Source organism: Chaetodon trifascialis, chromosome 10 (assembly GCF_039877785.1).
Source record: "Chaetodon trifascialis isolate fChaTrf1 chromosome 10, fChaTrf1.hap1, whole genome shotgun sequence".
Classification (NCBI taxonomy): domain Eukaryota; kingdom Metazoa; phylum Chordata; class Actinopteri; order Chaetodontiformes; family Chaetodontidae; genus Chaetodon; species Chaetodon trifascialis.
In genome coordinates, this window is record NC_092065.1 from 17,888,686 (window position 1) to 17,913,225 (window position 24,540).

General features: G+C 44.0%; 1 protein-coding gene across 1 annotated transcript in view; it reads right to left on the reverse strand.

Annotated features, from left to right (window-relative positions):
* b4galnt4a (beta-1,4-N-acetyl-galactosaminyl transferase 4a) overlaps positions 1-24,540 on the reverse strand; it is a 138,947-nt gene that overhangs the window by 101,997 nt on the left and 12,410 nt on the right. The gene's annotated exons all lie outside the window — the stretch shown is intronic.

Here is a 24,540-nt window from a genome sequence, read left to right on the forward strand (position 1 = left end):
AATGAGGTGAGAGCGCTGGAGGAGACCGCTCTGTGATAATTCATCCATCTTCTGCGTTCCTGACAGCTGAGCTCCTGCGCTGGGAGACAATGAGAGAGGAGCCTGCACCAGGCCCGCATCCAAAAATACGTACAGCAGATGAACTTGAGAGTCGAGTTCCAGGCTTCGAGTCTCGTGGCACCAAGATACGTGAGTCAGAAATGTAAAAAAAATGTGACAGAGCAAAGCGATTTTTCTTGTGGGAGCAACGAGAAGATGAGACAATGGTGTCAGAAAGAGGGAAGAGAGAGGAGCAGAAAAATGGGGACTTTAGCTACGCATCACTAAAAGACGGAGACAAATAGTGCTTTACAAACCTCAAAACACTTGAGAGAAGACTGACCCCTGACTAACCTTACTGTTTACCATCTCTCCCATTGTGTCTCCCTCACAAACATCCTCCTCCATAAATCTTCCTTCTCTCAACACCTCATTCCTTTCTGTCTCTCTTGCGCTTGTGCTTCCTATACACCTTTCGTCTTTTCTTCCCTGTCCCTCCTCCTTCTTTCCCTCTCCTCTTCATCACTCTCTGCAGCGATCTGATGCTTCTGCAGCAATTTATACCCCAACATTGTTTCCATGTAGAACCCTGATGTGGTCATTATCCTCTACCGAGTATCTGATTATCATCGTCCCTAGGAGTCATTACTTTCCTGATAATATCGCCTGTGTGCGAAGAGAAAGAGCGGTAGAAGAAGAAGGGTTATGAAGGAGGGAGGACAACAGCTGAAAAAAGGAGGTAGGAAATGCAGCAGTGCTGTGGATGAGAGGTTACAACATGAGAATAAAAGATGAAAGAAGACAGGAGGAGGGAAAGAGGGGCAGGGGAAGGGGGAACAAGGGAGCAGGCGAAACTCAGATGAAAAGGAGGAGGTTATGTGTTACATACAAGGAGGAGCGGGAGGAAAGGAGGGGTGGGAGAGGAGGAGGACAGCAGCAATAATAGCCTTGTCTTATCACTGTACAGTGATAAATTCCCTTCTCATCGGGGAGTCAGCGCCCCGGCTGGGGCCGGGCCTGATGACAAACCTCCTCCACCCTGCACTGCAGCCCTGGCTATTTATGATCAAGAAACTTATACGAGTCGACCAGAGAGCCAGCTGGGTCTCGTCTTGGGTCGGCGTCGTCACTCCTGGGACCGGGTGACAAACTCAAATGGGGCCACTCTGTCATGCCCCCCCACCCCACCCTGCACCCAGACAGTTGCTTCAGCACATCGTCCACTGGTCACTGGTGAAAACTCAGTATTATGAACCTTCCTTCACCTCCCTCCCTGTCAAAAATCCACCAGTGACAGCAGCCAAAACCATTCAGTCTTATCTGAGTCATTAAACAGATTAATTCAATACAGGGTTCTTTACCACATGGATGTTTCACAGTGCTTCAGTGAAATAATACTGCACAGAAACCTCATTACACAAGAATCTACGTATTGGTACTGATGGAGGAGTTGTGTAGTAAAGGTCCCTCAAACAGTACTTTGCAGCTGCAGACTTTTTGAGGTGCAAGATGCAAATTCACCAGCTCAACAATATGTGTTACCATACAGTACAGCTGAGTAAACTAAATTACATAAAAACCTGAGCAAACAAATGTGTGAAATTGTAATAAAATTATACTCCCACCTCAGCCATCCTTTCACTCACTTATCCTGCTACAGAAATCCCCACAGCCTGCTGACCCTGAATCAGTCATGAAGGACAGAGCTTCAGTAAGGAGAATAAGGAGAACACAGGACCTTGACCAGGCAATTAATTCTATGCAAGCTTCTGCAATTGCTTGCATTTTGTTTCTTGCGCCTGTTTACCCGTTTACATATTCCTGCTCTGTGTAAATTATTCATAGGTGATCCTTTTCAAATCCTCCCGCAACAGCAGAGGCTGGTCATGCTGCAAAACACGAAGGCAAAGACAGGACACATTGATCGACGTCTCTGACGATGGTTTGGAAACAAAAAGGAAGGTGAGAGAGCAGGTTCGGCAGTGAGACATGGGGAAAAAAATGCAGTCAGCAAACAGCGAGAGGCCAGATTCTGTATGCCTCTTATGTCAGCCTAAATCTAAACACTTGGTTAGTGTGTGTTTGCATGTGTGTCTGTGTGTCGTCTGTGGACAACAACTGTCTGATCATAAATCAGAACACGGGCTGTACAGCAATGGACTGTGGCCCATTAAAAACACTTAATGAACACTTAAATCAAACTGCAGTGTTTAACGTCCTCGGTCTTTACGTTACAGATTGTTACAGGCAAATACACCTTCTTCACAACATAACACTCACTGCAGGGCTGTAATGTTCATTTTTATTGCACATGGCACAGATGCAACGCAAGTTAAAGTTTTGAATCCAAATTGCAGCACTGTAGCACAAATTGTAGCAGTAACTGTTACCATCTAACCAACCACGTTTAGATGAATTTAGAACCACGTAATGTAGTTCATCACTTAAACGGTCATGTGACTGCCAAGGGACACTGATGTTACATACATGTCATCATCCAAACCTTAACAAGAAATGTTTTCAGACAAACACTTTATTTATTTGGCCGTGATGGTAAATTACAGGCAGGTTACACTTAGAATGAGCAGTACAAATCTCTGCACATTGATATCACACGTACAGTATAAATATGAAAAGTGTTTTTGTTCTCTTATTAGTGATTTAGACTATTAAACATGGGGAGCGGTGTGACAAAGACTTCAAAAGATTTCTAGAACAGAATGCAGCAGATTCAAGTCATTGGCCATAACAACATAAAAGGACTTATTATGTAAGGGTCGTCTTCTCGAATCTTTTCTGCACCTTACTTAATTCAATTCTCTTCATTGTTTCACTTTAGTGTTTGTTGTAGTTCTGTCGTTCTGTGTCCCACATACGTATTGCACTGCACTGTGGTCATTTCATTCACTGTTGCGCCTGCGACATATATGTTACACCGGACAGCCCCGCACTAAAAGCTGACATGCTTTATTAATTTCTTTCTTTTTATTTTATTGGAGCAAAAACAGAGGAGTGATAGAGTGGGGGATAAAACGTTCAAGGACAAAAGGAGGAAAAATGATGCACATGTTTTTCATGATGTGCGACAAAATCACTCAGTTCATCAACTGTCGTTTAAATTAGTGTAATAGCCCAGTGTTCAGAGGAAATCTGTTAAATATCTGTGTGCATGGGAGAAAAAGAGAAAGAAACTGATATAATAATACATGTATTGATATAAATAAATCATAAGTGGCAGTGGAGGCACTGATGTCAGCAGGGGGAGGTTGTAACCTGGGTGAGGATGAGTGTGTGTGTGTGTGTGTGTGTGTGTGTGTGTGTGTGTGTGTGTGTGTGTGTGTGTGTGTGTGTGTGTGTGTGTGTGTGTGTGTCTGTGTGTGTGTGTGTGTCTGTGTGTGCGCATATTGGTTTTTGATATGACTGAAGGGGGCCCAACATCTGTGAAATAAATCTGTTTGGCTGTTTTGAACACTATCAGTCTTTCTGTTGAAATGCACTCAGATCGTGGAAGGTGCCACTGGGATGTTAAGAGGTTACTTCTGTCTTTCCAGCTTGCTAAGATTGTCTTTTTAGGGACAGTTAAGGTGACCAGTCCCGGTTGTTCATATTTTGGTGGCAGTTCAGATCAAGGAAAGATCTCCTCCGGCTGAGGATAGTTTATGTGTGATGTTTGTCCAGAATGTCTGAAAGGACGGGCAGAGCCAAGTGGCATGAAAGCAGTTTTTAATGTGCAGTGTGCACAGGTCTGTGAGTCCCAGTTTGTGTAGTTTAGATTAGGTGAGGTAACTCTGTGTAGAACTTGACAGGAAGTTATTGCAGATTTGCATCCAGGACTTTTTTAAATTGTTTTTTCTGGGTGGTTGTGAGTTTAAGTTGATCGAACAGGTGTGAGTGAGCTGTGAGGATATTAAGTGTTCCAAATGTGTAGTCCCAGTTGTGCCAGATTGAGGTAAATTTATTTGAATATGTGGAGTATCCATTTATTTGGCTGGATTTCCTCCAAGCTTTCAGTCTCTGCTCTGAATGGATTTTTAAAAGTGACTGGGTAAAAAACAGGAGGTCTGATATTGATCATTCTTGGCAGTCATATTGTTCTTTATGCCGCCAGGGGTGTTGTGATTGTTGATTCTCTTGCAACCACATGAGTATTACCGTATACTGAAGATGATTTTCTCGAGGTGATAGAATCTGAAATTTGGGGCGGCTGAGCCTTCATGGTCTCTAGGTTTCCGCAGAGCGAAGAATTTGATTGCAGGTCTCTTGTGTTTCCAGCAGAATTTAATTGTGATAGAATCGAAAGTGTTAAACCAGTGTGATGTAGGAGATGGGAGAGCTGTTCCACGGCGTGAGGCTGTCCTTGCTTTGTAGTAATGGTGCACAATTCAGAGAAAACAGCACTGACAGCTAACCAATATCTAATGTTGCAGTATAGTCTGTAGTATGTAGTCTAAAGTAGAATTTTAGATTTAGAGCAATTTATGGAATCACTTTTGAGAATACAGATACAAGACTGAAGACTTCTGCAAGGACTGTTCACATTTTCTTAGGTATATGTCATCTGCATATAAGCTCATTTTGTGGTGTTTGTTTACTTGTAGTGCAAATGTTTTGTTGAATGCTGGCTGCAAGAGGTTGAATGAAAATGAGAAATCAATAATGGAGAAAGTGGACATCCTTGTCTTGGGCCCCACTGCTGTGTGAAGTGTTGGGAGGAGTGATTATTGGCTAAAACTGATGCAGACGGTGACCTGTAAAGAGCTTTAATCCACTGAGTAAATGATGCATATTTCAAGTTGACTCTAACAAAGGATGCAGCCTTATTATAGCAGTCTACGGTAGTTGATCCAAGAACAAAGCACAACCTCCATTTAGATGCTCCTTGGCATTGTCAAATATGCAAATGCAGGTGTGTAACATCACTCTATTTTGGACCCTGTTTGTCATTTACAATAAGTGGCTTACTCGCTCTATAAACTTTTTTCTAGCCTTCCCATCAGTCTCCTGATGTAAAACAAACAAATAACCCAAAAAAAACATGTGTATTTATAGACATCAAATGAGATAAGACAGTCGAGTCAAAAAAGCGGGAAGGAAATAAATAAAACTGATGATGCATGTCAGTATGCGAGTAATGGGGGAAGCTATCTGACAGCTCCACTTCCTTTGTTAAGGGATTGTCATGGGAGATGGCACTACTGGGGTGAGCAGAGAGTGCAATGAAATCATTTTAATGTGCTTAATTGAGCAGATGCCCAGCCTACTCTGTGTATAAAATAGACAATTGAATTAAAGGCTGTGATAATTGTTGGTTTACAACCAAGCTATCAGACGTACTTCATGAATGGAACCCAGCATGGGGCAGGACACGCAAGTCAGGAACAACTGAGAAATTTCATTTAGCCTTCTCTTCCAGAAAGCAGACTTTTACTCATCCATAACCACAAAAATCCAAAGAAGTTCTGAAAAATCATCAAATCATTGCCTGCAACTCACTTAATCTCCCCCCCAGTATCTTCACTGACGATCTCAGGATAACTGACAAGAGAGAAATGTATCCTTTGGGTTTCGGTTTAACTCTAAAAATCCACCTCCAATCATTGACAGGGTTAGTTTAGGTCTTTCATTTCACCCGCATTACGACAACAGAGCTCTAAAAGAAGGATGGTCCTTTAGAGCCTGTCTGTTTTTAAAATTGGCATTAGAATCTACAGCTGAAATACTCACATTTTTAATCCTGTCAACAAATAGGTCAGTGAACAGGTAAAAGAACACCTGGCCATCAACTCTCTACTGTCTATGTTCCAGGATTCAGCAGAAACCATAGTGCCATCACTTCTGAAGGTCATAAAATATTACAGAAGCCTGTGATAACAAGCAGTGTTGTCTTTCTCTTTTTATAGACTCCTTTTCGATCAAAGGCCTTTGATACTGTTGATCACAACACTTTAATTAGGCGTCTTACAGCTATTTGTTTTTCTGAAAAACATAAGTGGGTGATTTGCTAACTATCTCACAGACAGATCCCAGGCCGTTCAGTCAGAGGGTGCTGCCTTAGAGGTGCTGCAAGTCCGCACGAGAGCCCACAAGGTTTGGTTCTGGGCCCATTATTATTTACTATATACATAAATTGCAGCTTAAAAGTCAGCTTTTCATTTCTAAACTGATCACACTGTCAGTTATGCTTCACACCCACTCCCGCAAAGGCTGTTGCTTATCTTCAGCGTGTATTTGATAGAGGGCAGCTTTGTCAACTGCAACTTGTTCAAAATGCAGATTAAACAAAACTGATGTTCTTTACCACTTCAGGAACAGCAAGATCTGCATTGTCTGAGAAAATAGTTACTCAGTTTAGCAAAGTTTCTTTTTTGTGTGAAAGGGAAATTGGTTGAGTCTACCATTCTACCTGTTACTGATGATAGAGTTGCGTTGTACTTGAATGCCTCTGCTCATCGCCTTCACATACTGGATGGAGATTCAGTATAAGATGTGGTTCTCTCACTCACCATTGTGGATTATATTCAAAAGTGAATTGGTCTACTTTATGTGTCCACTGTATGTCTTTATTCACAAAGTAATTTTGGCAAAATTCCTGTTTACTTCTCTTCTCTTTAAAACTTTAAATATGGAAATCAGATTCGTCTTTCTGCAGACATTTTTCAGAACTGAACTGGGAAAGAAAGTTTTTCGGTTTTCTGCATCTGCTACGTGGAACAGAAAAGACAGGGCCTCAATCAATGCATTTTTTCCCCTGATTTGCAGAGCCGCATCACAACATGTCCGAGCATGGTGTCAGAATAACTCAGGCTTCTGTGTCTTCCTGCTTGGCAACATCCTTAAACAAGCAGACACACCAAAGACTAAATTGGCGAGATGCTCACTGACAGATGTAAAATCAAAAACAGATATAACTGTGTTGTGCATTCATCATCTGTCACTGTGGCTGGATGCCATCAGGTCATGTAATATGTAACATCATACGTAACGTTTTCGGTATGCATGCAGACATCACGTGTTTCACTGCTTCAGCATGGGAGAGAAAACAAGCTGGTATCAATGCGGGAAAAAGCCTCTCAGGGTTAATTTATCAAACAGCTAAAAGTAATTTTTTTTAAGCTCTAGAGGTCTCATATGTTGGTCGAGAGAAGTTTTCATTATCATTTCGTGCAGGTTAGAGGTTTTATCACATTATGTGAAGCTGCTGCGTTCTTTTAAACAGTTTTCCTGAAACGCATCACATATTGCTTAATTTCTTTTTCGATCTTATTTGCATTCACTTTTCATGCACCTTCATTGTCAGCACTTCACATTATCCTTAATAAACAGATTTCGTCTGATGCCCCTCGCCCTCCAACAGCAGACTTGAATTCACGCTCCAGTTTGTTGTTTTATATTGCTACACGGGACAGTTAAGATTTCACACACATGAAATGACCACTCTTCATAACAGACCATTTATGAACACAGATCTGTATTGGTCATGGACACACAAGGTTTACGTAACCTCATGCAGCCCCACTACTAATTATATACAATAATATCTAACCTCTGTCCTCAAGTGTATAGTTACAGAGTACTACCTTATTTCAGGGGAGGAGAGGAGAGCAGCTGCCACAGTTTATTCATCTGTGACTGATGTGCAGTGCCTTATGACCCATATCTGAACTCTCATCACTATGCAGCCATTCATGACGCACTGAGCCGAGCGACATGTTCCTGATGGAAACCTCTGTACATACAGAAGTTACACAAGACTGCACAAACACTCGTTTTCAAATTCTGTTTGACCTAAGGAAACATTAGCTAACATTAAATTTAAATGATCATTGTTACTAAAATGAACGAGAGGGCAGCTAACAGTTGGGCACAGATATGAACCAGCCTCCGCTCTCCTCATGGTGTACCAGACCCTTGCGGTCATCTCCCTGGGCAACCAGTCATGCATCCAGTAGGAGGATTTAATGTTGAAAACCATCGCCTTGGGCAACCGAGATGACCCGAGACTGAGCTGGAGGCACAGAAGCATATTTCAATCTGTTACCCTTAGCAACACTCACAATACCTTCCTCCTGTTGGTGTACACACCTACTACTGTACAGCCAAGACGGGACCTCCCCTGAGCCGTGAGCTTGTATTAACCTGACACCATCTCTCCACCCTCTTTCATTCGATCGCTGCAGTGTTTCTGGCTGCACCTCTCTTCACTGCCTGAATTTTTTGCGTTCGTGTTAGTTCTGCAGCACCCGTTTCTCCCAGAGCTTGTCAATATGCTATATCAAATCAGGTTGTGAGACTAAATGGTGGTTAAATGCTGAACTCCTAACGACTGAGCTTACGATACAGTTTTACCTGACTGAAATCGAAAATGTTAACGTGGACATGATGACCTCTTTGATCAATGTTAATAATGATTCCTTGAGAAAACGTTATTGTGTGAGGTCTGAAAAATATAATTCTGAAGATGATATTAAGGAACATCTCTAGGATACCATCATATTAACAAGGATAAATATTCTATCTTGTTCAAATACAATAATAATTAATACAATACATACAATAATTCTAATTGCAGCTTCTACCAATCAGTGGTGTAAACTCAGAGGCTAACACCATCTCACAGTAAGACTACCTATCATTCACTGATCTGACACACTTTAATAGGCATTACACCGTCTTTAGAGCTCAACACTATCCAATTAAGCGGACTATTTCAAGCAGGCTCCTGAAGACTGATCGCTGTACACCAAAAGGGGAGGATTGAGGAAGAATGTCACTGCTACAGACAAAAGCTCATTCTGCTTAGTGTGGGCTGAGTGAAAGTGCGCTCCCTGAAACCAGTTCTGCAAAGACAGAAGACATTCAACTGTCATGCCAGACAACACGGCAGTGTGGGAAGCCGGAGGCTGCACACAGACGGAGCTTGTGTTGTTCTGCTGTTGTTGCTAAACGCATCTACTATGCATGAGGAACAGTGGAGCAAAGAGGGCACGGACCACAGTAGAGGGTGGTGGTGTGCAGATGGGGAAGAATGACGGGAACAGAGAGACAGGCGCATGCTACACATATGCACTGTATGCACTTGCAAGTACAGACATCTCTTTATACAAAGTACTTTGTGCACAAATACCTGTCAAATACAGTACACACTATAGAGGACGGAGCAGTAATTGAGGCAGCAGGCAGGATGATACGAGAGAGAGACAAACCAAGGGACAGACAGTGGGAGGCATGAACAGAGACAAACGATAAGAGACAGAAGAAGTAGGAAGAGGCTGAAGGAGAGAGACAGGATGGGAGTAGAGAGGACAGTGGACAAAGTAATGAGATGAGAAACAGGGTGACCTTAATCAGCCACTTGCCACAATGTGCATGCGCATGCACACACATACACACATACGTTTACACACACACAAAAAAAACGACAAACCCGGCGGGTGTGTGTTTGCACAGCAGTACTCTCTGTTTCATTACAGGCCCATTTCCCCCACCTAATACCCGGACAGGAACTGGTGATAAGGAATGTACACACTCTGCTCTGTACACAACATCTCATTTGAGCTGTGGAAATTGGAAAGAAGAGGAGAAAGGAGGAGAATTGGAGAGGTGAGAAGGACAGCGGATGAGGGGTAAAAGGACTGGATGGAGGAGTGGGGGACAGCAGCGGGCGAATGAATGTTTGCCAGAGCAGAGATAAGCCCGGTCCACCTCACGCCAAGGTGAAGGTGTGGGTTTGAGATTGGGGGATGAGTGGAGGAAGGAGGGATGATGATGTTGGTGCAGCTGATGAGGAAGGGAAAGGGAGAGTGGGCAGAGTGGTAGACAGAGGTAAAAAGACATGCTGAGCGATGCAAGGGAGCAGCAGAGGTAATTTCCCTCTACTTCTTTTAGATAGAAAAAGAAAGAGAGTTGGATGGAGAAATACATCACAGCAAGAGAGAAACAGAAGAGACGAGACAAGAAACACCAACTGCAGCAAAACTACTAAAGGGTGAACTGAGGGTCAAAGGAAACAAAAACAAGTAGCAATGAGGTACACAGAGCAGCAAAAATGCACATGATGCTCATTGCTCAGGACAACAGGCCAGCAGCGCTCACACTTGGGCCTGTATTGAGGGTCACGAGACGACGCTGGAGAGGGGGGGTGACAATATTACTCATAACACAAAACCAAATTATTCTGGGCTGCGTCAGGGGACATGAGTAACACCAAAAGCCAGCCAGGAGCACGGCAACGTCTGTGTTAAGAGATTGCAGAAAACAGGGACAGGGGGTAAAAATCTTACTCACTCCAGCATCTCTAGCCATAAGGAACTCGGCCCTATTTGTATTCATCCATGCAAACAGGGGCAAACAACCGATGAGGATAGCAAACACACATGCATACACTGCAGGGTCCTCGCTCTGGGCATGCAAACACACATCAATGATACAGTAGGACGGAGTAAAACAAGCAAGCGCAACACACAGCGTACAAAAGAGTGTGTTACATATTCAAGATAAATGTGTACTATGTATTGTTGTTTGTTTTGCAATGTTTGGGCAATATGGCAGAGAAGTAATTCTTTCCATATTGCTCAATATTGATATTGATCAAGATGTATGATGGGGCTGCACGGTGGCGCAGCCTCACAGCAGGAAGGTCGCAGGTTCGATTCTCGGGTCGGGCCTTTCTGTGTGAAGTTTGCATGTTCTTCCCGTGCATGCGTGGGTTCTCTCCGGGTACTCCGGCTTCCTCCAACAGACCAAAAACATGCTCATTAGGATGATTGGTGACTCTAAATTGCCCCTAGGTGTGAGTGTAAGTGTGGATGATTGTGTGTTTGTGCCCTGCGATTGGCTGGCGACCGGTCCAGGGTGTACCCCGCCTCCTGCCCGTTGACAGCCGAGATAGGCTCCAGCCCGCCCGTGACCCCGAAAGGGATAAGCGGCATAGAAAATGGATGGATGGATGGATTTTGGCAACTTGTAGCTTCTGGCTTTTTACAGTTGATTATTATTCCTCGACTCCATCGGTGTTTTCTGCCTTGCTGAAATCCTGAAAGGTTTTACCTTTTTAAAAGTACAGCTCTACAGTGCCATCTTGTCTGGATAAGCGGCATAGAGGGAGGACGGACGGACGGACGGACGGACGGACGGACGGACGGACGGACGGACGGACGGACGGACGGACGGACGGACGGACGGACGGACGGACGGACGGATGGATGATGATGCTACAAGGATAACAAGAGTTCGGTAAGGCTGTGGAAAACAAACCAGGTGTGGATTAAGAAGAGGCAGCAAGTTACTGTGGACGGAGTGACTGAAGACGTCACATTTCAGCAAGTTCTGTTCTGCAGCTGCTTAAGAAATTGATCACACTGTCTCCCTTTTGTTGCACTTATGGATTATCAGCATTGTCGTCATTGACTCTGCTAAAATATATCCTGAAGTCTGTTTCATTCCCTCCACTTTGGGCTCTGCTGTCAAGTTGTGCTGCTGTCTGCTGCCTGTGTGTGAGGAGCTCAGCCCCCACCCTCGACGAACAGGCTGAGATACAGAGAGCAGAGGCAGCAGACTGACGGGCTGTTTATTTGTGCCGTGTGGCAGGCTGTTAGTCTGGCTAGTAAAAAATGTACTAAGTTAATCATCATTATGGACATAAATTTGATCCCAATCATGTATCCAGATTGCTTTATTGCCCAGTCCTAATTCATACTGCGATACTCCATGTCATTTTCCAGAACACTTGGGAATATAAGCTTAATCCTCTGTTACATCCACTGCAAATAACTGTAAGAAATTAAATGTGAAACGTGCTGTTATAAAACCACATGCTGTGGATGAATGAATTCCTGCAGTAAATCTAGACTGTCTGCCTACAAACAAATCCCATTTCCACCCTTAGCGGCCTCCACCCATCTGTTCCCACACCGTGGAGCATCCATCACGGGGCCTAATGGTGGACCGATACTGTCAAATGCTTACTCCACTGGATGAATGGAGCACCTATTCACCACCCCTGACCATGCTAGCACTTGACACCAGAAACCAGGTCAACGTCTCAGAAGATGGAGAGGGCTGCTGATCAGACGCACACACTCGCCGAGACACATGCGAAGAAAGCGTCTCACGCACACATGTGCGCCACGTACAGTCCAGCTGTGTGTTCATTCATGAGCCACAGCATGTGGAATGATGAATAGAGGGCAGGGGGTAATTGCTGAATCTCAAAATCAAACGGGAAGGCAAAGTGATTTCTCCCAGTAATTTTCTGTTCATGCACGACTGACCCTCTGGTGAAGTGCCCACCCTCCTGCATTTCCTTCACTGTAAAAACGAGAACTGGGGAAAGAAAGACAACATCTTAATGCCCTTACACAATCAGGAAGAGGAGATGCACTATTATTAACAGAGAAAGCATGATTACTGGCTGAGGCTGCCAATTACATTGAAGACATGATTGCCAAGATTTGCTGATTCCCTCTGTGCTTCCTCAGCCAGCTGAAAATACAACTGGCCGGATGCTGTCAGCAGGCTGAAACGGCTAACTAGGGAGGTGAAGCCAAGAGGGGGATGCACAGAGCTCCGAGATCAAATCATCTGTCTGTTTTGCCAAACATACAGATGGAGACAGAGGCAGATAAACTGGCCTGTGTAAAACTTTACAGACTACTGGGAGACATCAGCTCTCTATTCCTGTAACATTTAGGCGCATTGGACAGCAAGAGAAAGAGAAGCAAGATTTTTGTCCTTGCACATTAGGCAAACCTCGAAGTAATCACCGTGTGACTTAGACTGGACCGACAGTCTAGTCACAAACACATACAAAAGGGGCTTTGGAGAGAGCCCTCGGAGGTTAGGCCTAATCCCGCTCCAACTCTCACGATGCCACTCAAACCTATTGTTCAGTCCTGAAAAGCACGGGCAATCTCCATAAACTGATGTGGAAGTGTTCAAGGGTCAGTGTGTTTGTGTCTGTGTGGGCATTAGTGCAATGCGTGCAGCACACCACTGGTTCTGCTGGGTTCACCTCAAGTCATGTTTTATTATCTTTAGGGTCTCCAACACACACTGGCTGCATGATGAAGACAAAAGTAGGTAATGTATTCTAAACAATACATACATGCTACTCATGCATGGGCTATTTCAGCATCTCTCAGCTCATGATTTTGGTTACTTACTTCATTACCTGCAGCTAGTTACTGACTAGTAAGTGGAGCAGGTTATATAATAGCCAGACATTTGTCTCAGGAGTTGGAAGAGAGCTAAGTTGAGCTAAAAGAAGAGTGAATAGTCAGGAAGCCAAAAGCATAATTCAAACTGAATCAAACTTTACGAGGTGAAAACATGTCAGTGTTTATCGCTTGTTTCATCCAAAAAAAAAATGTTAGAGTTTCTGTGCAAGAACAGCACAATGTCAGAATATCAATGCTTTTACCTTAATAAACAATTCTACACCCAGAAATCCTGCTAAATCCACTGAGAAGACAATAACACGTATAAACAATTCTTTATAGTTGCGTAGTCACCTGAAAACAGAAAAATAGACCCTGAACACAACGCAGAAGTCACAATTGGAGCTTCGGAGGGAACTTTGTCTCATTGTTTTGGCGCTCCAGCGTGTAGTGAGAGCTTCTAGAAAACAATCTGAAATCATTAGTGTGGACAGAATGCTCCAAACACCTAAACGGTGTCTTCAACACTATCCACATTAGGCTGGACGTGGCCTCAGAGAGCTTGGTTTGTAGAAAGTGAATAAGAATAGATGGCTCTGGGGCGTCTCTCTCCTCTCAGGAAAGTACAAAGAGCTGCTATCAGCCCTCATGACAATAGGTTTGTGAAGCAGTATATGTGATAAAGGTTGAAAGCAAATAGAAAAAGAGACCGAGTCAAGACCCTGAGGCCTTAAGTCTAGACTTAAGACCCAGCACCTCCGTAATCATATTATCAGTGTTTCACTGTGTGTGTGGCCATGTGTTTTTGTCGCAGCAGATCTCAGAGTCGTCCCCGAGTCTACAGCCACCTCTCTGCAGCTCCAGATTGGAGTCAAGGGCATCTCCAGTTTCCACATTAGAGCTGAGCCACTGCTTCAGTGCTTTCCTGTCAAGATTACGGACAGTGACTTGGTCCACAGCCCCTCTGATTCTCTGCCACCCTGGGTCAGGGTTAAGTAATTGGCTTGGCACGGCTTGTCCACCTATACAGAGCTGTGCAGGGACACTAAACAGGCAACAGTTTAACATACTGTAATGTCACAGTGATTCTTAGCGTCTCAGCATATTATTAAGTAAATGCACTTATCGAGTAATTGGTGGGTATGCTTAAGAAAAATAGATCTGGGAGATCTACCTCTTAAAGATTAACACATTTTTCTGCATCAGGCGATTTGGCCGAGCGTGTCTCTGGTGGGCAGGATTTCATTTAACGCCTGGCTCCCATCTGAATTGCTGTTCGTCTGAGTTCAAAGCCATCGATTTGCACACCACCTCCGCAGGAAACGGAGAAAGAAAAAAAGTGCCACATGCAGAAACAAGTCCCCATTGATTCCCCGATGGCATGAAAGAAAACCTTGGCACGTAGAATGTGACACAAGCACAGTTAGCTCCTTCCTCTCATGATGGGGGTTACTAATCAACTTGACAAGCCGGCAAAAGCAGCGGCAGAATAACCCGACGCAGTCTTCTCGTCATGCGTGCACAAAAGGCCTGGCTGAATTTTACAGACTCATCCTGTGTCTACCCTGCTCTGGCAGATTATGATTTAATTCTTGAGAGTGGTCTAGCAGCGCGCCAGCAAGCTGGACTTCCAGATTTGTGCATGTTCATAAATAAAATCTATGAAGGTATTAAACAGAAGAGGGGCGATGTGCAAGCCTGGCAGGCAGGAGAGCAGGAGTCGGTTTTCAGTCGGCATGGCGATAATCGAGGAGGACCGCCCTGCTGAGGTGCCCCCGAGCAAAGCACAGGATCCGCTCCAAAAACCTCCAGACAAGAAGAAATGGAAAGAAACATTCTTTGCGTCTGCTGTTGTAGCCTTTGTTCCCACTGATCATTAACCTACATCATGCTCCACATTACACATCAGCTGGTCAATGCGTAACCCCGGACCCCCGACCGTGTGAGTCAATGAGGCAGCGTGCTAATAAACGCATACAGGGACAGTCCTCATGGCATAAATATTGACTGGTCAATGCTTGTCTACAGTGCAGCGGAATTATCAAACAGGATTTTCCAGACAGAGAAACCGACAGACTCACTTCAAGAGAAGAGAGAAATGGTGGTCAGCTCCGAAAAATGTCTCATTCTTACAACAAGAAAGAAAAGCACGGCATTGATATGAGAACGCTGTCATTGTCTCATCGAGCTGCCCGTGGTCCTCTGTCGTTACATCATCTGAGTTTCCTTCCTCTGGCCATGATGCGTTTCTGTGCCACCCAATGTGAGAGGGGGTGGGGTGGCGGCGAGAGGCCACAGAGGGCAAACCCAGTGGGGAAATCAGAGCTCTCTCTCTTTGTGTGATTCAATATCACGCTTGTGTACCCATGAATGGATGCCAAGACATTTGAGTTCAGAGCCAAGCAACGGGCCACAGACGCGTCAGGCTTTGGTAAGGACGCGACGGGTTGGGGAGAGCTTAGGAACATGCTTGCTCTCTCTGTCTCTCACATACACACATACAGTTCATATACTCAGGAAGAACAATAAAAAAGGGGAATTATGAGGTAAACTCACTGACAAACAGATACTGCATGTTCTGGGGCACAGTTCCAGAAGGATCAGGCTGACTTTTACAAAGAATTAAATGGCAATAAGAGTGTAAACAAAACCCTCATCTGAAGCAATGTGGCAGGTGCATAAAGAATTAAAAGGGCTGCTTATGCCAGTGACAGTGTTTAAAAAACCTTTACACATCCACAAAGTTGAAGACCTTGAAGTCACTTTAGGACTCTCAGGAGAGCGATAAGGGACCTGCAATTGCCAGAACGTCACCTGGAGAAAAAAATGTTTTTAAACCTGCAGTTTATTGTACATTCAGAGCAGCCTGCTGGACTAAACCTCTAACCCTGCTGCTCACACTCACTGACAGTCCACACGTCAGTGCACATATCCCTCTGAGCTTCTGCTGCTCTCGGCTTGGCAAGCTGGTGGGAAAGGGGAATTGAGAATTATGAAATTGGATTATGAGTTCGGGAATTCACTGAGACCCATATTGTCTGTCAGATGCTCCAGAGAATATTGGGAGGGTAGAATATATTATTCAGGAAAAATGAAATAGGACAGCTAGTGAATTGACATGCGGGTAAAATCTATATAAGTGGGTGCTTTATGGGGTGGCAAGAGAAAGAGAGATTTTGCACAAACAGTTGCCTTGCAGAGCGTACAAAAGAAGATTAAAACAAATGAATATTTATACTGATAGAAGGCTGTGGGACTCGTCTCTCTCATGTTGTGCTAGCACCATTTTCCCTTTAATTTTCTATTAAAGAGTCCAGCAGCCTCAGACGCTCTCTGAATACGACTACATGCTTCCAAAAGGAAACTTGCTACTGAATTTTTGTCAAGAATATGAGCGCGCCGTGACTGGGCGCATTGTTTTGTATGTGAACAGCCTGCTACACTGCTTAATTGGTAGTAAAGCATAATGAGAGAATTCCCCTCTTTATTTCGCGGCTTGCATTGTTGTCGTCACTGATGTTCTTTGTGCCTTTGATGTGCACCCGAGTAACCAGACCCAAAAAAAAAAAAAGCGTGTTGACAGGCATGCAAAAATTATAGTCATTAAAAAACACTTCTTTTAACCTCAGAAACAACAACACACATACCCACATGCACACACAGCAGTCTAATTAATTGAATTCTTGAGTGGGCTACAAACGCATCCTGACATCTTAACTCCCAGATGGCTGGAAGAGAAGTGTTGCTTACCGCATGATTGCATACGTGTGCATCCATACAGCATCTGCACAGCACTGGGGGCTACATGTGTCTGTCTGGCCCCGAAGCCCTCTAACCACCCCACTCAGCCCAACTCTCAATTAGTGGAAATCAGAGACACTAAAGATGAAACGCAGCAGGGAATGCTGGGAGACACAGAACAGCATGTTCAGACCAATTTTTTAATATAATGCATGTTTTTACTATGCTTCTCTAGTACAACATGTAAAAAAAGGCTGCTATTGCGTGGGTTTTAATGCACAGGGTCTGAAACAAAATCAACCTGGAAACGTTTTCCACTCTGAATGCACTTATCAAAGCGCCAATATAACAGCTACTGGGGCTTTATCTTGCACCTGTGCACCCATTCTGTTATTCGAACGTGTACTTAACTTTCCCCCTTTCTCAGAGATAACTGGTCAAACGATGGAGATGACAAGAAAACCACAAAGAGAGGAAAAAAAAGCCATCATCGAAGGGGAGATGGTGTCACCAGTGTCACTACACAGACAGTTGTCTTTGTGTTCCATAATGCAGCGTAACCAGAGCTTTCTATTTTGCACACTTTTCTCTTTTCGCTGTCACTTTTATCATCTGGAAAAAAACATACTGCTGTGGTTGGTTTCACCAGGATTTTAAAGGTTTTAGAAAAAGAGTCCCTGCGGGGAGGGGGAAGCAGACAGGATAAAGGATAGTGAGATTTTTCCAGGGTCTGGGACAGATTGTCAAACAACTCAGGTTTAAATCCAGATTATTGCTTCAGATTCTCTCGAGGTGAAATATTACGTCGAGGCTGAGTGCTCCCTGTCACTCCAAAGCCTCGGTTGTCAACTGCAGGGCAGAGACCAATCCAGCCTCCCAGAGCTTTTCAAGATTCAAGCGGAGTGGCACCTTAAATAGCCTCTAGCTCTGATTGTGGCGGGGTCCTAGTTCAAGCCTTAATCGGCAATAAAACGCTGAGTGGAAAAGAGACTCCCTGTGACACTTCTTGCTCAGGTGTTCTGTCCCTAATGCTGGCTTGCTCTACTTCCTCTATCCATCCCTCTCTCCCGGTACTGATGCTGTGTTCACTGTCTGTGAACTCCAAATGATACACCACAATAGTGCTGTATAGCACAGAAAACCCCTCTCTCTTCGGGGTTGGTGAAGGTCATTTCAGGCACTACCTGAAGTATCATTATCCGAGGCAGACTGACAGAAAAGTCAACTCCACAAAATGACTCCTAGAACGCAATGGACATCGCAAACTGATGTGTTTGCAAGTTTACAAGCTGGACTAAGTGAGCGTTTCACCCCGATGGTTCACTCCCTGCTCGGTAACAGTCTGGTCTGTGAGCGGCAGAGTATCGGACTTTCTGTTCTTTCTCTAGTGCTGCGCTTGACAGGGAAAACATAGGCATATGTCTGCTAGCTCATCCAGACAAGATGGCACTGTAGAGCTGTACTTTTAAAAAGGTAAAACCTTTCAGGAGGGCTACGATTTCAGCAATGGAGTCGAGGAATAATAATCAACTGTAAAAAGCCAGAAGCTACAAGTTGCCAAAATCCATCCATCCATCCATTTTCTATGCCGCTTATCCCTTTCGGGGTCGCGGGGGGGCCGGAGCCTATCTCGGCTGTCAACAGGCGAGAGGCGGGGTACACCCTGGACCGGTCGCCAGCCGATCGCAGGGCACATACACACAACCATTCACACTCACACCTAGGGGCAATTTAGAGTCACCAATCAACCTAATGAGCATGTTTTTGGTTTGTGGGAGGAAGCCGAAGTACCCGGAGAGAACCCACGCATGCACGGGAAGAACATGCAAACTTCACACAGAAAGGCCCGACCCGGGAATCGAACCTGCGACTTTCTTGCTGTGAGGCACGTGCACTACCTGCTGCGCCACCGTGCATCCCAAGTTGCCAAAACGTGGATGCAATTTCTAAAAATCAGGGTTTTCCCATGATTAGAAGTGTTTTTTCAAAGCCAAATGAAGAGAAAGTCTCTCTCTCTCACACACACACACACACACACACACACACACACACACACACACACACACACACACATGCATAGTCAAACACTCTTAGAGAGAGAGGGGCAGCATCTTAACAAGACCTCACCATTCGGATGAACGCTTAGAATTGCAGCCGCGCTGACTGATGCAAAACCCCGAGTTCACTTAAGACTTCATGCCTGTATGTGTGGAGTCGGATATTCTGTTGGAAAAAATGTAAAAAATGTTCTGGTCAAACATTGTAAACAAGCAGGAGCGTTGCTCAAGTGTGAGAGAGCAGCCTCCGTCAGACCCACTTAATTGATATGGAGGCTGTCCTACAGAAGATCCATTTGATAAAAAAATGCTTTAACTTCTGAAAATATTCATCCAAAACATGGAATATTGTATATATATATACATATTTTTACATTTTCCAACAATTCGATTTTTTTCGGAGGACTTGTGTGATTCGCTTTTCTCAGTGGAGCCGCCCCTTGTTTAACATTTTGGATTATAGGTGGGACATTTAAATCTCATTGGGGAGAGGTTGTGTTCTGCTCTGACCTGAATAAAGTGCTAAACTTGCTGAGGGCTGCAGGCTCGTCTGAGCTAACGGGACGAGGTTGCGAGGCCAGACTCCCTCAGATGCTCAGTCAAGTATAAATAACCACATAGTGTTTGTGGGATGGTGGATGGAGCGGAGCGATGACGGCCATTTTTAGCATGACTTTTAAACTATGTCCATTTCATTCGTCTTCTGGGGAGGGAGGGGGTGCGAGAGTACAGTCTTTTGGGTGTGTGTGTGTGTGTGTGTGTGTGTGTGTGTGTGTGTGTGTGTGTGTGTGTCAAACTCCTCTGACTCACATGCAGCTGTGTGAGTCAACCTGCTGACAGGATAATGTAGCTGTGAAAAGCTAATATAGGCTTCAGGTGGTTTCACTGTCATTTAATGGCCTGGGCACAAAGAAACACTTGCACACACACAGCACCTATGCAAATGCACACAGGCCTCATCTATATGACACTGTGCCCGACACATTTTTTCCTGAGTGTTCAGCAGGTTTCAGGTTTTCTGCACTGTTCAAACACCCTATGACCAGTCTGACAACATTAACTGGGATATAAAAAGCTCTTCTTTACGGCAGGGAAACAATTGGTATTCTCTGTGGAAAGCAATAAAACTGTGTGATATGGCTTAACAGGTCCTTAGGTTTTTAAAATATGCACAGTCCACATTGAGCCCTTATTAAAACAGATCTCTCATGGAAAATGAAATCTGATGATATTCTCTATCCTCTATTTGTCATGTCACCTGCGCAGCTCCTGCACCTATTTTCCTCCCAGCTGGAGCTCTGGGGGCAAGGTTCCCTGCAGCTTAAATAGGAGGCAGGCAAGCAAAATTCAGCCCATGAATGTGTGTGTGTGTGTGCGTGCCTGTGTGTGTGCATGTATCCCACAGGTGCGGACTCCCACAACCCCGGAAGGAATAGAATCTAGGCAGCAAAATAGGAATCCCTTGTAGCATATGAATGAGCAGAGAGCGCCTGAATGAGGGGAACGGATGAAACAGAGGGCGCGTGTGTGTGTGTGTGTGCGTGTGTGTGTGTGTGTGTGTGTGTGTGTGTGTATGCGTCAGGGGGACGGCAGCAGCCTGCGGCAGTACACAGGTGCTATATTCTAGAGACACACCACACACAGGCAGTGTTCTCACTGTAGCACAGACAGTTAAAGGTGGTGGTGGTTCTGAGGGGGCTAAGAGTGACAGAGGGGGCGCTGCCTGTGCCGACGCATTGAAATAATGGAAGAACACCACCTGAAGAAAAGGCCGAACAGTGCTCCAACTCTAAACAGGCAACAGGACATCTGCACTGACTATGCTGCTATGTTCGCTGGATAAAGACTCGAGCAGCATAACAATTCTTAATGTCCCGTCGTAATAATGTTAACACTGCAAACAATAATTTTCATTGCACAGCGCTGGCAAATAACCTTAACTGCTCGTGATTGCGTTGCTATAGAGCGATAATTAAGAGAAACGTGGCACATTGCCACACAATGTACAGAGATTTTTTTCAGTCTTGCAGTAATGAAACAGCTCATACTGAGGGAGAACTGGCACCAGGCAGGCACCCCAGAATCCTGCAAGGACACAGGTTCTCAGGCGTGACTGCAAAAGCAAAATCGCTTTCATCAATAAACTCTTTGTGCTGTTCATTTCTGATACACTTTGTGACAGAAAAGACGAAGATAAGGAAAGGAAATCTCGATTTTGGGTGACAGCTTGGATGGAGGGACGTGGGTAAAATGGGAGAGAACAATCAGCGTTTTATGAGGAACTACAGGCGTAGTTTAGGTGTGACAATGGCAGCTCCTGAAGAGGTTAACATGGATGCTGCTACAGCATCAGTTATATCAGAGCTGGAGAGCATCTCTTCATTAGAGAGTAACAAAGATGGTGGTGCATCAGGTTAACAGAATAGTACAGGCACCAAAAAGGCAGAAGGAATTAAGTTCGATCACACTTTTTTTCTTCTGCTCATTGTATTCAATAATAATGCATCAAACTTTCTTCCCACACCAGCACGTTCGGCATTAAATAATCATCATTTTCCTTTCATTTCTGACTCAGATAAGAACAGTAAATTACACATAATACAATGCACCTTGCTAAACACCAGCATCAGGATGACGGTCCTTCCTGTCTGAGGGGACGGTAAACACAGCTCTGGTAAAAACTTCTATTTGAAGTTCCATTAACATTAACCATTAACAATCTGAGCAAAATCCAGCTCAGCCTGTGACGACTCCATTTGTACAGCGCGGCTCAGGACATGCAGGCTTTTTTGTTGATTGGCTCATTTTTTAATTTATTTCTTTATTAATTTTTATTCAGAGCACCAGCAGGTGTTGAGGGCACTCAAAGAAAAACAAATTACTCATCTATGGGTTCACGTCATATGTGTGTGTGTGTGTGTGTGTGTGTGTGTGTGTGTGTGTGTGTGTGTGTGTGTGTGTGTGTGTGTGTGTGTGTGTGTGTGTGAGTGTGCATTTTGTGTGGGCTGAAAGCAGATTAATATGAAGAGGCAATATAATCAGCATTCCTACAACTCTGAGCAGGAATCAGGGTGAGATGGGGAGGAGAAGACGAGGGCTGCGATGTGTTATCACACCGCTCTGACCCTGTTTGCAGAAGGGACAAACCACACTATCACTTCCTCCATCACTAACTTCAGCTTTTTAAGTGGGAAACACCGCTGTAAACAAAAAGTAATCTTTATTTTCCTCCTTCAGTTACCCTCAGGCGCACACACACACACACACACAAACATGCCGTATGCAGGTGTACGGGCCTGCAAAACAGCCAAATTTCAAGCATGACAGGAATCTCTTCTCACTGGAAATCAATTTGGAAAAGATGCTTTTACTGCAGCTGTCACTGATACAGGCGGAGGCGTTGACGCTCCGCAGCATGCAGTGCTTTGAAGAAAGACGAAGTCCTGATTAGGGCGAATGCGCGTTTGTGACAAGCTGCCTCAACAATGACCGTTAACTTGGCATGCAGACTCAATAGTAGATGTAATGGCTAATTAATTTGGCACGTAAAATCATGAAAAATAAATGAGTTACACTGGCACGCTTTGTCGGCTCAGCGAGTAGGCTTGAGTCTATACACAACCTCGATTCCAAAAAAAGTTTGGACTGTGTGAAACATAAATTTGCAAATGAACTCTGTTTACCAACAACAGTTTTCAAGTGTTCCCGAGCCCATGCAGTGATATCCTTCAGACAAACAGGTGAGCATATATAATATATTGTCTCTGTACTGTTTTCAAATGAATATATGTCAAAAATGATTAGTAAATTATCACATTCTGTTTTATTTATATTGTACACAGTGTCCCAATTTAATGGATTTAACATGTTTTCACTTCAATATCTAACTCAAAGGCAGTCGCCTTTGTATTATTGGCCACCGCCTTCATTGAAAATTCGTACAAAAAGGGCCTTTCGCCGCAAAACTACTGTACCATTTATCAACAACTGCTTGATGTACTTAAATACCAAGTGCACACATTACGCCCAGCGCTCGAGTGTGTAGGCAACCAGGAAGGACACATTAACAATTCTCCAAGAGGTGATGGATGAGTTACCGTTATTCATGAAGCAAACAAATGGGTGTTTGGAATGAAAGCCAGATTATCGTGAGTTACAAGTAAATATCAAACCTCAGTTGCCTCATTTTTGAGCACAGGTACTGAACAAATCTGCAGAGTTTGATGCAGCGGGGTTATTTTTGAGTTGGATGTATTGGCAGTAAGAGGACGGTCTCTTAACCACAGGGTTTCCCGGTGGACCCATCACCATTTCAATGACACAAAGTTAATGATTTTGTCACTGGCTTTGTGCTGACTTGACCATATTTAGAGAAAATTATGATTAAAAAATAATATTAAATTGGTGTCATGTCACACTGATTGCTAATTTGTAATAAATATATATCTATACTATATATCTATAAATATTTGTATAAAAAATAACTGCAGTATTTGCTTCTACGTTATGTGACTCAGTCATTTCTATTGAAATCAGGCTCTGTGCTCCTTTGTTTTACCACGAAACAAAACAATCAAATGAAAAATACAGCCAGGACGGTGAAATGTGCACATGAAGGTGCCAAAATAAACACAGTCATCCCCGTGGACACTCGTCTGTCGAGTGAGGATTTGTTCCCTTAAGCGCACGGCGCTCTAAAGGCATGCCGCGCACGTTCTCCAGCCTTTGCCACCTTTGTCTTTGAAACCCAGGGAGAAGCCTGCGTAATTCCCGACATGTGCAAAGCAGCTGACGTTAGATGAGAAGACGTCTGATGTCTTGCTCCAGGAATCTTTACTGTAACAGGACACGTGGCCTTTCACATGCACAGCGGTTTCCTTCTATCTAAATATATCGCCTTTGTTAACAGTTTATTCATCTATTTCCTGATATGTGTCGGGAGATGTTTCCTGATCGACCTAAAATAACATATGTGGGTAAACTGGGCTATGCTTTAGCACGACTTCACACAAAAATGAACTGTGCCATCTACAGCATCGTAACCTTGCCGTTTATCTGCATTGTGCCTCTTTTAATGTCTTTATATTTTAGATTTGTTTGCTGTTGTTTTTATTGCCCTTTTAATGTCCTATAATATGTTTCATACTCAGTAATCTCTATTCTGTATTTGATGAACTTCACTTTTTGTGTATTTCCATTTTTGAAGAGGAGGGAGCCAGGGAACTAGCCTTTTATTGAACGGACCCGACTGCATTATTTTTCATGCACGACACAATAAAACTTGGGGTCAGTCTGAGCTGCGTGCCAACTCATCCCACTAAACAACAATACAAACAGAGCTGTAGTGAATTCAGAATGCATATCTCTGCCTTGGCTTCCTCCTATGTATGTACAGGTAAGAATGTATGTGTATATACATGTAGGCAGATCTATTTATCCACTTGCCAAGCCCACATTAAACGCAGGACATTACAAATCTCTGTCTATCCTCCAGCGCTCAATATATACAATACAAACTCCTTGGCTGTTTTCTCTGTATTCTGCACTCT